The following is a 16762-nucleotide window of genomic DNA, read 5'->3' on the forward strand; positions in this document are numbered from 1 at the left end:
TTTGTTTATATGACAAAACATGTCTTTTTGACTCAAGAAGGTCCATACTGACTCCAAAGGCAGATACTGATTAGATCAGGGCCTGTTGTGTGGACTTTGGGGGTTTTATAGTGTGGTCACATGTTGATTGGTCAGTTTGAATGTCTCAGCATTGGTGGTCACATGGTCAAGAAAGATACAAAATAGGTGGTAAACACTGCTCTGTCTCTTTTCCTGCCCTCGCTTTTCCTGGCTTGCTTCTCTCCTGCTCTGCTCCTCTCCTCCTCTGGAGTCTATCTTCTCTGACTCTACTGCAATCAGGCTTCTGGGCCTGCTCTCTTTGTCTCTCTCTCCCTCCCCCTGTGTCTCTCCTTCTACATATGGTAACTTTAATTTTACATTTAAGCTGGGTACAATTTATATCATATGTTTTATCCTTTCATATTTTATCATTTTATACAGTATTTTGTAATTAATACAGTTGTAACCATCGAGAATTATTGTCATTAAATCATCTCATTTTCAAGTACTTGTGAATTACTTTTGATTTAACGTTAACATTTAATTGTTCCATATTGGAATACAATACAATCACATAATATCAACGCTCTCCCACATGTATAGCTATTAACACTGCCCTTATTTCCGTTTTTGGTATGAGATTGCAGAAGAATGGTTTGACTAGAAATGTACAGTTCTTTACCATCATGCTGATCACTTTTTAGTCGCTCGGCAGAACTACAGTTCGAACCGCTGTGGTTTAAAGACCGTTCCTACAGGAACTATTTGCTAGTTTGATTCATAGATATATACACTAGATATCATATGTCATATATCATACGGACCCTGAGCATGCGTCAATAGCGCCGCCACATTTGTACAGTGCTCTCAGGACAAATCAGCCACAATAGTCAAGACTAAAGCCACTGCTTTACATGCACTGCTTACTGGTGTAGTAATGTGAAAACAAAGCATTAAGGCAGAACATTTCAAAGGGAAGATTTCGTTCTTTACGTTTTGTACATTCTGAACTTTTTTACTCAACAAGTAACATTATTGATGAAAATAATCACTGATCATAAGGCAAAGCAGCAGCAACTCACACTAAACACTCGGCTTATGCTAGTTTTGTTGAATAAAATCAGCAAACAATGCAAAAGAAATATGACAACGAGATGCTGCGCTGCCAGAAACGTGTATTATTGTCGGCTAGTGAACGAGTCGTTCGTAACGGAGATTCATTCACAAACAAATCGCTCCCTCCGTCAGAATGAGAAGTGAAAGCAGGAGAGAGCCGTGTTTCAGGACCAATGACTGTAAAAAATATGGACGACGCGACAGCCCCTTTTCCCCCTGAACGCCTTGAGGGCAAAACGCCTGCTTGACGGGCACAAACTGTCGCAAAAGACTGCTGAAATTGGAGCCTTGACATGCGCAGAAGGACTGTCTGATGGAGCCAGAGGAGGAGCCGCGAAAATGAGCAGAGTCGAGCTTCCAACCAAACGCTTTATGTAAAATCAACCACGCCCCCCGAACTGCTCAGCATGCGTTTGCTGTCATATCAACACAAATGGATGTAATAACTGTAACAGCCCGGTTGGAGAAATAAAAGGATTAAACTCATGCACTGATGTTGCACTGTCCTCCTTTGTGCCTTTATTGTTGCATTTGCCGTCCTTAAAGACTGTACAACACCGTAAGAGCTAAGAACAGATGAATAAACACAAATAGAAAAAATTTAATGAATAATAGTTCACATAATAAGACAAAACAATAAACTTAGTGACAATATTATAAAGTATCTGCAAATATATTACTAATTTTACGATAAAATAGCAATTTAAATTAATAGCAAGCCAACAGATGCATCAAATATTAGCAATATGTATATAAATTTCCTTATCTACCTTGTTCTCCCTTCCAACCAGGTGTTCAAACAATGAAGATGAACAGAACAAAAAACAAACTCAAATATGCATTAAATCTCTCTTAAATCAGTCCTTAAATGTAACATTAGCTCCGTGCATTTCTCTGTACAAGCGATCGCTCTCTCCCTCGTGCTAGGCGCGCTTCTCCGATCTCCCTGCTTCCGTGATCTGCGCGCGCTCGCGCACCTGACCACTTCCGGCAAGCCGCGCGTCAAAATAAGGGTCTCTATAGGCTAAATAACTTAGTGCAAAGTGGAGTTCAAATAAATAACAAAAACACAACAATTTTTAAAGAAATAGAGAAGTAATTAAAAGCAGCATAAATAATTAACACTGAAACCTAACTTAAATAACTTGGGGTTATTTACAATAACGTTAACAAATATGAGGGTTTTATATATTCAATCGCGCCAGCTCCGGGCCGCAGCGCATAACCTACTCGCGGCGTCGCGGGCTGATTCCGGCTCGCATGCGGCAACGCTGGCTCACTCGGCCGCCGCATCTGGCTCGATTGACTCGGGCTGGAATCGGGCAGTGAGTCCAGGCATCCGGAGTAGGTCCAGCAGAGGTAGTCAGTCTGAGCTCTGAGGGGTAAGTCTCCGACAGGCGAGAATCTAGCTGGAACTGGCCCGAGTGTATTTTGCTATCTGGGTGGTTAGGCGTGTATTAGCAAACTAATAAAAGCCCTGAACTTAGCGAATAAACAGAGTTCCACCAGGATCATGTATGTCAGAAACTATAGTTTACTGCTGAACTCATTTTGTCATGGTAAAATAACACAGAAATCGAATAATAACACTTCAGTCTCCTGCCGAAGCTCAGACGCGCTGAGAAACTGTCAATCACAGCTGTCAATCACGATGACACGCCCAGCATTAAATTACTGCTAAAAACAAACTGTTTACACAAATGAAGATCTGCACCTATTTCAGCACAATAACCAGTGCCTTAATCCACCAGAACCATCTTTCGGGACATTTTATTGCAAGTGTAATACATTTTTTTATTTGGGCTCAAGTCTCCTTCATTAACACAGAGGAGGCGGGCTTTATGACTTGTACTGCAGCCAGCCCCCAGGGGGCGATCTAACGGCCGAGACCTTCACTCAAACGCAGGCTTGCGGCACACTTGTTCAGGACTGGTGGTGCAAAGTAACTAATAACAAACACTCAAATTACTGTAATTCAGTAGTTTTTCTCAGAAATTGTAATTTAGTAAGTAGTTGTGTACTTTTACTTTCCACTGAGTACATTTTTAGTGCAGTATCTGTACCTTATACTCCACTACTTTCCTTCAACCTGCTGTCTCTACTTTATTTTTTCCTGTCTAAGGGGATTAGAGAAATCAGTCCTATGATTTCTGTCCGATCAAATAACTTGCATCATAATAAACCACCTCAAGATATTGGTGATTTATAATTGCAGAAAACTGTTTGGAAGCTTTAAAAGTGTCCAAGAAGATGTCCAAAATGCTCACACGCGATGACCCAAAGACTGCTTAGATCAGGGATGGGCAAAATTGATCCTGGAGGGCCGGTGTCCCTGCAGAGTTTTGTTCCAACACTAGTCAAACAAACCTGAACATGCTAATCAGTGGCTGTTTCTCAATATGCGTTCTTCAGCGGTCTTGCGTCCTCGTGTTCTCGTGAAACGTCATCATCAGCTGCCTAAGTTCAGTTCCAATACTCAAGACCGCAGGTACGGAGGACGCGTGAAACTTCCCGGATGTGTTCTTGATATCGATGCAGACTTGAGCACCGAACTTGCTCTGAAAGTCCCAGAAGGCATTGCGACTGGAGGTGGGAAGCGCTGCATTTTATCTAGATTCATTATTAAAGTTCATAGATATGAATTATTTACCTCAGGAGTTTCCCTAAATGAAACGGTGAAAGTAAACATTACCATGAACATCTTAATAAAGGAATAAACAAATTAAGGGTGTTTGTTTGCTGATATTCGTATTAAAATCTGTTTTATTTATATTGTGCAACATATATTGATAATGTTTTTATGCAAAGTATATATTTTGAAAAGGGGAAAAACAATAAATCGTTGTATGAAGGCTGTAATGTTTAAATAAGTTACCATTTAAAAAACATGAAGGTCTTGTGACCATCAGGAAGAACGCAGCATCTCATTTCTCAAAGGACGCGTTCTCTGCCCTCGCGGCCTCCTGAGTTCGTTCTTCCGAGGATACCTGGCAAGACCGCTCTCCACAAGAATGCAAGTCCGTTCTCTGCGTTCTTGGAATTGAGAAACAGCCACTGTCTTTAAGATCACAAGAAATCTATAAGCAGGTGTGTTTGATTAGGGTTGGAGCTAAACTGTGCAGGACACCGGCCCTCCAGGACCGAGTTTGCCCACCCCAGGCTTAGATGCATATCACTGATGACGGATGTTTACTGTAAGCAGGCACAAGACGTCAACATGACGTCAGATTGATGTTGTACCCCAACGTTGTGGGGACGTTGCATTTTGTTTGGGAATGAAAATCGGGGTTGATGTCAGAAGTCAACGTCAGGTCGACACCAATGTCCACCATCCAACCTAAAACCAACCAAATATCAATGTCTAACAATGATGTTACAACTTGACGTTGTGGGGACGTTACCACTATGACGTCTATTAGATGTTGGATTTTTGTTGCCATACCTGACGAATAAATGTCAGCATTTATTGTCAACATGACGTTAGTTTAAGATGTTGATTGATTATGTGTGTATATCTTGGGCTCTGGATGGACACAGTCCTCCACTGCAGCTTGGTCCCGCATTCATTTCAAAGCAGCGCTACCCTGTACTAAAATGGCGGCTCGATTAGCGCATTCCTTCCAAGAGACGACAACAGTGTAGGCGACATCTAATGTATATATTTATAATTTGATCATTTATTGTTTGAATTTTCTGAGTGTATAAGTGTGTCATACTGTTTACAGTTTATTACATTTTCTGCCATTCATGCACTACAGTCTAAATGAAAGTAAAATTGGTTTGACGAGATCTATTTGGGTGGACTCTGCTGCAGCCCTCTGATTGGTGGAACTTTCTGTAGAGCATCATGGGTAACGGAGTTTTCCTGCACACATTCGTTAAATGATTTTTAATGAGTTAAAAGTTATTTCATGAGTTAAAAGTGAATTCATAGGTAAAGTAAAACGGGTTTTGCATAAGAAGACACACAGTAGTCTGTCATCAGCTGTTTAAAATCCTGTGGAGAAACCAGTTTTCAGCTTCAAAACCTGATGACTGAGCTCTTCAGAAGTGAATGCAATGTACTTATTTAGATAGCTAAATAAATATGTGTGTGTGTGTGTGTGTGTGTGTGTGTTCAGAAGGGAGGAGGTGCTGGGGTCACTGGTTTTTCAGGAGCAGCCTATTTAGGGAGCACCAGCTGGAAGGATCGTCACACATGGGTCATTACGTGTGTGTGTGTGTGTGTGTGTGTGTGTGTGTGTGTGTGTGTGTGCAGGTGTGCCCTATGAAGGTGCTCTGGGTACCATGGAGGGATGTAAGTGTTCAGTGACACCTCATTTCACCAGCCGCCTACACACACACACACACACACACACAGCTCATATTGCCCTTTCATATGTGTGACAAACATCAGTTCAAGTGAGAAATTCTTGAGTTTCTCAGTGTTTTTGCTCAAACTATAAACACAAGATCTCTCTCCGTCTTTCCCTGTATGTAATTGAACATCAGTAATAGTTTTATAGTTTAATTAATGCACATAAACAGTGATGGTTATTGTTTATAAAGGTGATTTAAGTGTTATTTAAATGATATTTAAATTTAATATACTTAATTAAAATATAGGGCGGCACGGTGGCTCAGTGAACTCACAGCAAGAAGGTTGCTGGTTCGAGTCCCGCCTCGAGTTGGCATTTCTGTGTGGAGTTTGCATGTTCTCCCTGTGTTGGCGTGGGTTTCAAACATAATTACAAATATAGTTTTTATTTCTTTATTAGTTTAGTTATATTAGTTAATTAGTTATATGAATAGTTTTAAAGTACTTATTATTTTTATTTATATAGTTTTAACCTAAGCACAGAGTTAACATTATAACTATTACAATATACACTCAACGGCCAGAAACTGTGATGCTATCATGTCAGTATGGAGCAAAATCTCTGGGGAATATTTCCAGTAGCTTGCTGAATCCATGCTACAAAAGATTAAAGCAGTTCTGAAGGCAAAAGGGATCCAACCTGGTACTAGTAAGGTGTACCTAATAAAGTGGCCAGTGAGTGTATGTGTATATACATTACGTTGACATGTAACAGTAACACTACAATAAGTCTTCATTAATTAATGTTAATGTATTTACACTAAAAAGATCAATCTTGTCATGCATTTAATAAGCATACAACTTATTATTGCATTATTATAACAATAGTGTATCTTGTTATCATCAGTTAATACACTGTGAGTTAAGAAGAACTAATGAGTAACTTTATTGACAAATATGATCTAATTTTGCACCCAATACCTAAATTTAAAGCTTACTGAGCTAAAATCATAGCTAATGGTTCATTAATATTAATAATTGTAACTTTAATTAAAGTGTGATCAACAATCCGACTGAAAACCGCACAGAAAAGTCGAAAAATAACCCCAAAGTGTGTTCCCTTGAGCTCAGATTGAGCAAGCTTTGAGCAATAGCACAGTCCTGCAGGGCTCGCGGCTGAGATTAAACTATAAATCAGAGGCGGATTGACCTTTAGCAAAACAGCCGTCAGTAAACACACACGCCGGGCCTCTGCATTTGTGTGTGTGTGTGTGTGTGTTGTTTGCGCAGGTAAAGCGATCCACCTGAGAGTGTTTGCTGCTTCAGAAGCGTCTGGAATAAAGCACAGCGGCCGTGTGCAGATGTGCAGCTGAAAACATCTGTGTTTGTCAGAGAAGATCTGTGTGTAAATGATCAGAAACGCTGCTGTTTGTCTGACGTTCCCCGAATAAACACTGAGCGTGTGCAGACTACTGTGATTAAAGAAGTCTTCTGCTGTTGGGGTTTTTTTTTGAGCGTGTGTGATTGCTACAGAAAGCAACTCTTTAATTATTTATTTGAGGAAAAAAAAAAGCTAAAGAAACATCACGGAAGGCTCACTCATGAAAGATTTTACTCCTTATGCAAACCACTTTGAGCTGAATCAACACAAATACTTGAGTTTTTTAAGACAACTTAATTATTCGATGTTGGATCCACTTTAGGTTGTTAAATAATCAATTTGTGGGTGTCACAGTGGCTCAGTGGATAGCACTGTGGCAAGAAAGTTGCTGGTTTGAGTCCCGGCTGAGTCACTTGGCGTTTAGGTGTGGAGTTTGCATGTTCTCCGGTTTCCCCCACAGTCCAAACACATGCGCCATAGGGGGAATTGATTAACTAAATTGGCCATAGTGTATGTGTGAATGAGTGTATTGGGTTGCCGCTGGAAGGCTGCATAAAACATATGCTGGAATAGTTGGTGGTTCATTCCTCCGTGGAGAGCCCTGATAAATAAAGGGACTAAGCTGAAGGAAAATTAATAAATGGTCTTGCTTAGTGTTCGACAGAAGAAAGAAACTCGGTTTGGATCCCCCTGTGGGAGGGTAAACAGTGAGTAAATGTTCATTTTTGGGTGAACTGCCCCTTTAAATGGCGGGAAGCAGTTTACTAGATGTGTATTTCCAGAGTGTGTGATGGATGTTTGTCAGTGAGAAAGAGTCTGTTTCTGTCTTTGAGCTGTAATCAGGATCCTGGTCTTGTGTTTTATGAGTCTAACAGCAGGTCCAGGATCATAAATGTGCTGAGAGAAACGTGCATGAACTGGGAACTGTGTGTTTGCGTCTGTGTGTGTGTGTGTGTGTGTGTGATCTGCATCATACGATATGTAACAGTACATCTGCTTTTGACGTTGGGGTCATGCGATGATGACCTTCATGATATGCAGTTGTGCTTGAAATAGGGCTGCACAGATATCGGTTCAGCATCAATATCGCAATGTGTGCATCTGCAATAGTCACATCACAAGATATGCAATGTTGAGTCTGAATTATAGTTGACCTGCAGAATAGTATATAATTACTGTATGTTTTTGGAATTTAAGAGACCACGCATCACACAGCTGCTGCACATCCATGATCCATGATGCCAATCTCCCGTTCCGCCACATCCCAAAGCTGCTCTATTGGATTGAGCTCTGGTGACTGTGGAGGCCATTTGAGTACAGTGAACTCATTGTCATGTTCAAGAAACCAGTCTGAGATGATTGAGCTTTATGACATGGTGCGTTATCCTGCTGGAAGTAGCCATCAGAAGATGGAGACACTGTGCTCATAAAGGGATGGACATGGTCAGCAGCAATACTCAGGTAGGCTGTGGCGTTGATGCTCAGTTGGTACTAATGGACCCAAAGAAAATCTCCCCCACACCATTACACCACCACCACCAGCCTGAACCGCTGATACAATGCAGGATGATCCATGCTTTCATGTTGTTGAGGCCAAATTGTGAGCCGAGCATCTGAATGTGTCAGCAGAAATGGAGACTCATCAGAGCAGCAACGTTTCTCCAATCTTCTATTGTCCAGTTTTGGTGAGTCTGTGTGAATTGTAGCCTCAGTTTCCTGTTCTTAGCTGACAGGAGCGGCACCCGGTGTGGTCTTCTGCTGCTGTAGCCCATCCGTCTCAAGGTTGGACGTGTTGTGTGTTCAGAGATGCTCTTCTGCAGAGCTCGGTTGTAGCGAGTGCTTATTTGAGTTACTGTTGCCTTTCTATCAGCTGGAACCAGTCTGGCCATTCTCCTCTGACCTCTGGCCTCATCAACAAGGCATTTGCGCCCACAGAACTGCCGCTCACTGGATATTTCCTCTTTGTCGGAGCATTCTCTGTAAACCCTAGAGATGGTTGTGCGTGAAACTCCCAGTAGATCAGCAGTTTCTGAAATACTCAGAGCAGCCCGTCTGGCACCAACGACCATGCCACGTTTAAAATCACTTAAATCCCCTTTCTTCCCCATTCTGATGCTCAGTTTGAACTGCAGCAGATCGTCTTGACCATGTCTACATGCCTAAATGCAGTGAGTTGCTGCCATGTGATTGTCTGATTACAAATTTGCGTTAACAAGCAGTTAAGCGGGTGTACCTAATAAAGTGGCCGGTGAGTGTATAGTTTCTAGTTTAATATAATAAACCTCCTCATATGGAAATACTCCTGTTAGACACATGAAAAAGGCTACCCAATGTAGGTACAGTAACGAATTACATTTCCTTCATCACTGACCACCGCTGATTTGTATTATTATAATCTTCACACAACATATTCCAGTTATGCCGAGTTCAGACTGCGTGATTTTCAAGGTAGTCGTGTCACAGATGTTTTCACACTGCTTGACTATCTGGGCTAGCGTTTCGTCGCTGCTTTGTTTACACTGCAAGATGGATCAGAGACAGGGACTTTCACATTGCATGACTTTACTATAGGGAAAATCGCCGACAACTTCGTCTAAACTACGTCTCACAGCCAAAAACACGTCGTATATCTTTTGTTATTGACTACATAATGAGAAAGAAGCCTTTAATGGGGTAGAACATGTACGTGTTTGCTCACCTGGGTTTAAAGGGAATTAGCCATTTCTCCTCAACGTTGATAATAAACTAATTTCTTTCTGTATAAAACGTCAAACAGACACGGTTGCTCCTGAGTCCTGTCAAACCTACACTAGTTTTACCTCCATTTCGTGGGTCCAAATAAACCGAAAAAGAGCACTTTTACCTTCTCCCCCAGCCTCCCGCTGGCCTGCAGCAGGTATACACACACACACACACAAGTGAATGCCGCTCTCTCATTGGCTGTAGGCGATCGCTGATGTTATTTTCAGTCAGAACTCAATTCACACGGCATGATTTGAATCGCCGACAGCTCCAGATATTCAGCACGCCAAATATCTCACAGGCATCGGCGACTCATCGGCGATTCTCTCAGATCGCGTCTTTGATCGTTCATACTGTGTGATTGTCACTCACGTGCACGAGCAGCGATTAGCCTGTGATTTCAGGCATTTGTCGGCGATTTCTCAAAACCTGTCGGCGAGCCAAAATCAGGGCTAAAATCACACAGTCTGAACTCGGCATAAGGCTGCATGCAAAATATATTGAGGATCATTGAAATGCAATAAAAAAGCATCTGTGAATTTATATTGTTGAACTTTACATTTACATTATATTTACATTTAGTCATTTAGCTGACGCTTTTATCCAAAGCGACTTACAAATGAAGACAAGGAAGCAATTTACACAACTATATGAGCAACGATGAATAAGTGCTGTAGGCAAGTTTCAGGTCTGCAAAGAAAGTGTAAGAAGCAAAACATTAGTATTTGTTTTTTATTATTATAATGTAGTTAGTGGAGGGGTCAGAGAGGGAATTGCAGATTAGTAAAGAAAGTTTAATCCAACTTTGGAACTTTAATCCAAATCATTTTTATAAGGGCTTTGACCACAGTTGTGTGTCAGCAGTGTGTGAATATCTCCAGACTCTAAAGGTAAACAGTAATTAAATGTATTTGTTATGATAAAACTTGATGAAGACAGTCTGCAGAAACACTTTGACTGACAGTCTCCCTTTGTATGATGTCATCAGAGGGGGAAAGCCCCGCCCACTAGTGCCCATCTCTCCCTCATTCGCATAAACATCCTTGAGTGAGAAGCAGCCGTCTGTTCATTAGCCGTTAGTGTTTTGAATCTGCTGCTATGCTGATGCATAGGCATTTGTAGCTCCGCCCTCTTCTGAAAAGAGTACAATCTCATTTGAATTTAAAGCGACCAAATTTAAAGGATCAAAGCCTAAAAGGGTTCAGAGAGTTAGAGAAGATTATCTGTGTGCTATTCTCAGCTCAAACTCCACACACACACACACTCTAGAGACATATCTTACATCTTTACATTAACTTTACATTGTTTGCAATCAGCCATCAGTGGTGTGTGTGTGTGTGTGTGTGTGTGTGTGTGTGCGTGCGTGTGTGTGTGTGTGTCGGCGCAGGTGCTGGAGGATCTCAGTCAGGTGTGTGTTGTTTCTGGATTATTTTAGTTCTGTTGTGAGATGACCTACTTTAAGAAAACAGCACAATCTCAGAGTCCAGTTCTGCTGTTCACATTGTGATGGACACACGCACACGCACACACCACCATAAATCACACATCAGACAAAAGCAAGACAATCAACAAATGCAGACGGCGAACAGAAAAATATTCATTTTCCTTCCCTTTATTCATCAGGAATCGCCAACTTATATGTTTTAGATAGCGGATTGCAACTGCAACACAGTACTGGGAAACACCCATACACAGTCATTCACACACTTATACACTACGGGCAATTTAGTTAATCAATTCCCCTATAGGCGACGCAGTGGCGCAGTAGGTAGTGCTGTCGCCTTGTAGCAAGAAGGTCGCTGGTTCGAGCCACAGCTTGGTCAGTTTCTGTGTAGAGTTTGCATGTTCTCTCTGCATTCGCGTGGGTTTCCTCCGGGTGCTCCGTTTTCCCCCACAGTCCAAAGACATGCAGTACAGGGGAATTGGGTAGGCTAAATTGTCCTTAGCGTATGAGTGTGAATAAGTGTGTATGGATGTTTCCCAGAGATGGGTTGCAGCTGGAAGTGCATCCACTGCGTAAAACATATGCTGGAATAGTTGGCGGTTCATTCCGCTGTGGCGACCCCGGAATTATAAAGGGACTAAACCAAAAAGAAAATGAATGAATGAATGAATTTTCTTATAGCGCATGTGTTTGGACTGTGGGGGAAACTGGAGCACCCGGAGGAAACCCACTCCAACACGGGGAGAACATGCAAACTCCAAACAGATACGCTAACTGGGACTTGAACCAGCAACCTTTGCGTTTTTAACGTCATTTCTTCTTCTTCTTCGTGTGTGTGTGTGTGTGTGTGTGAGTTCATGTGTGCATGTCTGTGAAGTGTTTGTGCACGTGTCTGTGTAGGTATAATGTTTAAGTGTGTGCGCTTGTGTTTGTATCTGTGGATTTAACACAGGCGTGTTTAATGCGTCACTCCTCTCAGAGTTCGGATCTAATCAGGGCCAATAAGGAGAATCTATTTGGACAAACCTAAGAAACAATTATTCATAATTAAACATCACAAAAGCACACGGGCAGATTCCTATTAGCGCAGCGGTTTAAGCCATCTCCAGCCCTGGCACTGCTCTAAAGTCTATTACAAATTACAAGCTCAAATTGAATTTGGCTGGAGTTTGAACGGACTAACCTGCCAGTTTTTATTCCCATTTAGAGTGATCCACTCGAGTCTGTGTGTGTGTGTGTGTGTGTGTGTGTGTGTCACAGGATGCACGCCTCTCGCTCGTCCTTTTTCCTTTGATGTCTTTCCCAAAATTCATTTTCCTCCATTAGACAAATTATTAAATGTCTCATTTTCAAACATGATGCAAAAAAAGACCAACCATCTTTACACCAGTTATTTCCAGACCTCAATTCAGAAGGTGCATGACGGAGAACTCATTTACATGCTGCACATGCATTTGACATCTACAGGGCTCTATTTTAACTATAGGCGCAACGTCTAAAGCTCATGGTGCAGGAGCATCAAGAGCGTGTCTCAATCCACTTTTATTTTAAGGATGGATAAATCCGCTGTGCGCCCTGGTGCATGGTCTAACAGGGCTGTGCTTATTCTCTTAATGAGTTCTGTGTGTGTTTGGAGCATAGCGTACATTAAACCAATCAGAGTCTCGTCTCTCATTCTCTTTAGGAGTCAGTTGTGTCGCTCCATGGTGCATTTACATGGCGACTTTGTGAGTGCACAAAGTGATTGCTTCACTAGCGAGAAAACAGTTAAACAGAGCATCTGCAGCGCGAGGATAAAGAACGAGCCTCCACCATTCAGCCTCTTTACTGTCTCTTTACTCCTTTACTTTGGTGGAGTGAGGAAACGGTGGAAACTCACTCCACTGAACACATCCATTAGCCCACATATTTAATTCTCTTTGTTAAGCGCAAAGATTTGCTTCACAACTGTTTCTAAAATCAGCTCTAATCCCTAGCAAAGGAATAAATGAACAATAATAACAAAAAACTGAGTTTCATCCAAACACACGTCCTGTTCTTATGCTGATGCAGACGTCTCCAAAACCCCACAGCTGGACAAATCTACACTAGTGTTTATTAAAGCAAATATAGATCTACAGATAATCAATAATACTGCTAATAATAATCACATTATACAGATGCAGATCATCATCAATAAACTGGTAAAGCCCCCCGAGGTGAAGAAGGCATGGAGGCAGTGCTGTAAAAATCATCATTTCTGGATCATTGTAATTGTTTTCATCTGTAAACATATTTGTGTGTTGCTGTTCATCCTGTGTGTATCAGCAGTGTGTACGTGTTTGGACCTGCATAGGCACATAACTAACACTCTGCTGGACTTTAGAGCAGCTTGTAGTTGGTCAATAGTGCGGTCTATTTCAATTAATTAATATAGCAACTTTCCAACAATGTGCCTTCACACACCTCCTTTACAGACCAGCACACACATGAGTAAACAGAGTGGCGTAAATGGATTTACCAGGTCCGGATTGGCTAATCGGGAGGACTGGGAGAATTCCTGGTGGGCCGATCCATTTTTTGGCCACGAGGGCCGGTGTCCCTTGCTGCTTGCACTCTCAGCAGTCACACGCTTTTCATTTATTCATGTATTTGACCATAGCCTGACTCTTTTTATTCATTATTTTGCCGCAGCTCCGCTCTTTTTATTTATTTTCTCGCAGCCCCGTGAGTAAAATGCAGCCCGCAGGGTAAATCATCATTTGACCCCAAACTGCGGCACCTTAGTTAATATAAGAATTTGAAAAGTTAATATTAATGAATAATACACCTGCTTAATGAAAATCAGATGATTCGCTACTTAATAAGTCTGATATAATTTGATCAGAGATCTTAAAGGGGTAGAAAGAGATTCAGGTCAGTCACAGTGCAATATATATTTTTTGTTCCCCACACAACAGCGCTGTTGTGGTCCAGTGGTCAGCACGTTGTGTTACTACGCAGCTGACGAGTGATCGATTCTCATCTGGATATGTATAGTTATAATTTTTTTCATTTTTATTGTTAAGACATATAATACTGTTAGGGTTTTTGAACATTTGAAGTTCTAAATCAGCTGTTTTCTTGAAAAGGACGCGGTAGTGTTATTAGAAACTGAATTGGAAATGACCTTATTTTGATATGGTCAGTCGTGAACTGAGGTGGGCCGGTCTAAGGCTTAACACTCAGGGCTGAAAAGGAATCCCACTCCGGGCCTGGGATTTACTATTTAAACAACTTGGCGCAAAACATCAAAGTTACTGTTGCGCTGGTCTGAAAACAGCAACAAATTGCACCAAACACGTCTTGCGCCTTATTGTCTGGGGTGTATGATACGACCCTAAATGTTGTATCGTGAAATAATCATTTTTTGAACCGGTTTATTGAAATAAACTGTCCGAACAATCCAGTTTGTGGAAAACATCCAAACTTCCCACTGCTAATACACACACACGCACCTGGCCAACATCTAAGGCTCATTGCGGATATGTACCCAGGTCTACATTTCTGGGGAAAGTGAAATACATAACCGGAGGTACATCTGCTTGCAGTTTTTTTTTGCAAATCCACCAGAGGACGCTGTGTATGCTTTTTTGATGATCACAAATTCCTCTCGTGTGTCCTCTTCTCACATAAATGCACCAGAGGGCGCAATAAACACTTAAGCCAACCAGGGGTGCATTTCCGAAAATAATCATTAGCCAACTAAGGTTGCAAGTTGTGTCGTTACAAACATAGTTCCTTGATTTGGCGTTTCCCAAATCCGCCGTTTCAACTAACATTCGCAAACTGCATCGCAGACGTGTGCACTTGCAACTACACCTCTGGAGCTGTAGTTAGAAACATAGCTCCTGGTTGTGTTCTATTCCCATTTATCCCCTCTATGCCCTATTCATTTAGAACATTGTAACATTTACACTAGGAATTATTTTAATAAAACAGCATTAAGCTCATCTCTCTTAAGTGTAATTTGCTTTCTAACTATTTTTACAGTTCAGTTTTAGTGTCTTCATGTTCACAATTGCGCTTCCTTGGCAATGCACTTAGAAAACTTTAATGACAAAACTGTAAAAGTAGACTGTTCAAAACTAACAAATAACCATTATTCTACTATTTAATAATAATTATAACAACAACAACAATAATAATAATAATAATAATAATGAAAGGGACTAAGCCAAAAAGAAAATGAATGAATGAATGAATGAATGAATGAATCATCATCATCATCATCATCATCATCATCATCATCATTCATTCATTTTCTTGTCGGCTTAGTCCCTTTATTAATCTGGGGTCGCCACAGCGGAATGAACCGCCAACTTATCCAGCAAGTTTTTACGCAGCGGATGCCCTTCCAGCCGCAACCCATCTCTGGGAAACATCCACACACACATTCACACACACACACATACACTACAGACAATTTAGCCTACCCAATTCACCTGTATCGCATGTATTTGGACTTTGGGGGAAACCGGAGCACCCGGAGGAAACCCACGCGAAGGCAGGGAGAACATGCAAACTCCACACAGAAAGGCCAACTGAGCCGAGGTTCAAACCAGCAACCTTCTCACTGTGAGGCGACAGCACTACCTACTGCGCCACTGCCTCGCCATCATCATCATTAATATTATGAAAATTATTATTAAAGTAGAATTTTTTTATTTCCTAATAAATATTACATTTTTTTAAATAAATTGCCTCATTATTTATATGACTTGTATATGATATTTGAATAGGGGTTAGCTTTTTGTAAGTGATTTTATGCTTGTGAATAGACTATGTAATGTTCTCAATAATACTTGTAAAGAAAACTCTAGCTCTAGATGTATCGTTTACATATATTTCAATTGATATGGAAAGCGAATGGATGTTTTTACCAAAACTAATATTGTATTATTTTAAATGCGTGCGCGTGTAAAACAATATAAACTGCACAAATAAATTATAGGGTGCTTCTCAAAAGAAGTATCTACTCCACCCCGTTTAGAGCAGCACTATGGACATTATTAACTAGCGTGGTTCAAATGAGGGCTCTGCGACAGAGAAACTACAGGTTTTGGGAAACGATCATCTCTACACTGTTCTTTTTCCTAATGATGCATCGTACTATGATAGTTTAGCCGTGATTTGTTTATTTATTTATTTTTTTCTGGAGCCGTTTTTTGCCAGACTCGAACCCTGTCATTGCGGTCAACTCAGTTCTACATACTAAGTCCATCAGCGTATGTAGCGAGCTACTGGGAAAACTGGTAACACCGGAAATGCATTCATGTCTTTATTGATATTATTAATTTAATTACTATTATTATAATAAAAATTAATTCAATTAAATATAAAATTAATAATAATAATAATATTACTCTTTATATTTATTTTTTTTACAATTATCCCATAAATAACCTATGAAAATAAATAGTATGAATAATAAAATGGGCGACATGGTGGCTCAGTGGTTAGCACTGTGGCTTCACAGCAAGAAGGTCGCTGGTTCGAGTCCCGGCTGGCGTATCTGTGTGGAGTTTGCATGTTCTCACCGTGGTTTCTGGTTTCCCCTACAGTCTAAACACATGGCTATAGTGGAATTGACGAACTAAATTGGCTGTAGTATATAAATATGTATGGGTGTTTTCCAGAACTGGGTTGCGGTCCTGGGAATTTTTGGTGGTTCATTCCACTGTGGCGACCCCTCATAAATCAGAGACTAAACTGGAAATAATCTTCATTATTATTATTTTTTCATAAATATTATCTTTTTCAA

General features: G+C 40.9%; 1 protein-coding gene and 1 long non-coding RNA gene across 6 annotated transcripts in view; one reads left to right on the plus strand and one right to left on the minus strand.

Moving 5' to 3' along the window:
• Nucleotides 1-16762, plus strand: part of tcf4 (transcription factor 4) — a 435077-nt gene that overhangs the window by 58337 nt on the left and 359978 nt on the right. The gene's annotated exons all lie outside the window — the stretch shown is intronic.
• On the minus strand, nucleotides 1613-2067 carry LOC147838678 (uncharacterized). The gene is made up of 2 exons (XR_015520916.1): nucleotides 1887-2067; nucleotides 1613-1682 (listed from the first exon to the last, which is right to left on the minus strand). It is a non-coding gene; the product is annotated as an uncharacterized LOC147838678 (long non-coding RNA).

This window comes from Danio rerio, chromosome 21 (genome assembly GCF_052040795.2).
Source record: "Danio rerio strain M-AB ecotype USA chromosome 21, GRCz13ab, whole genome shotgun sequence".
NCBI lineage: Eukaryota > Metazoa > Chordata > Actinopteri > Cypriniformes > Danionidae > Danio > Danio rerio.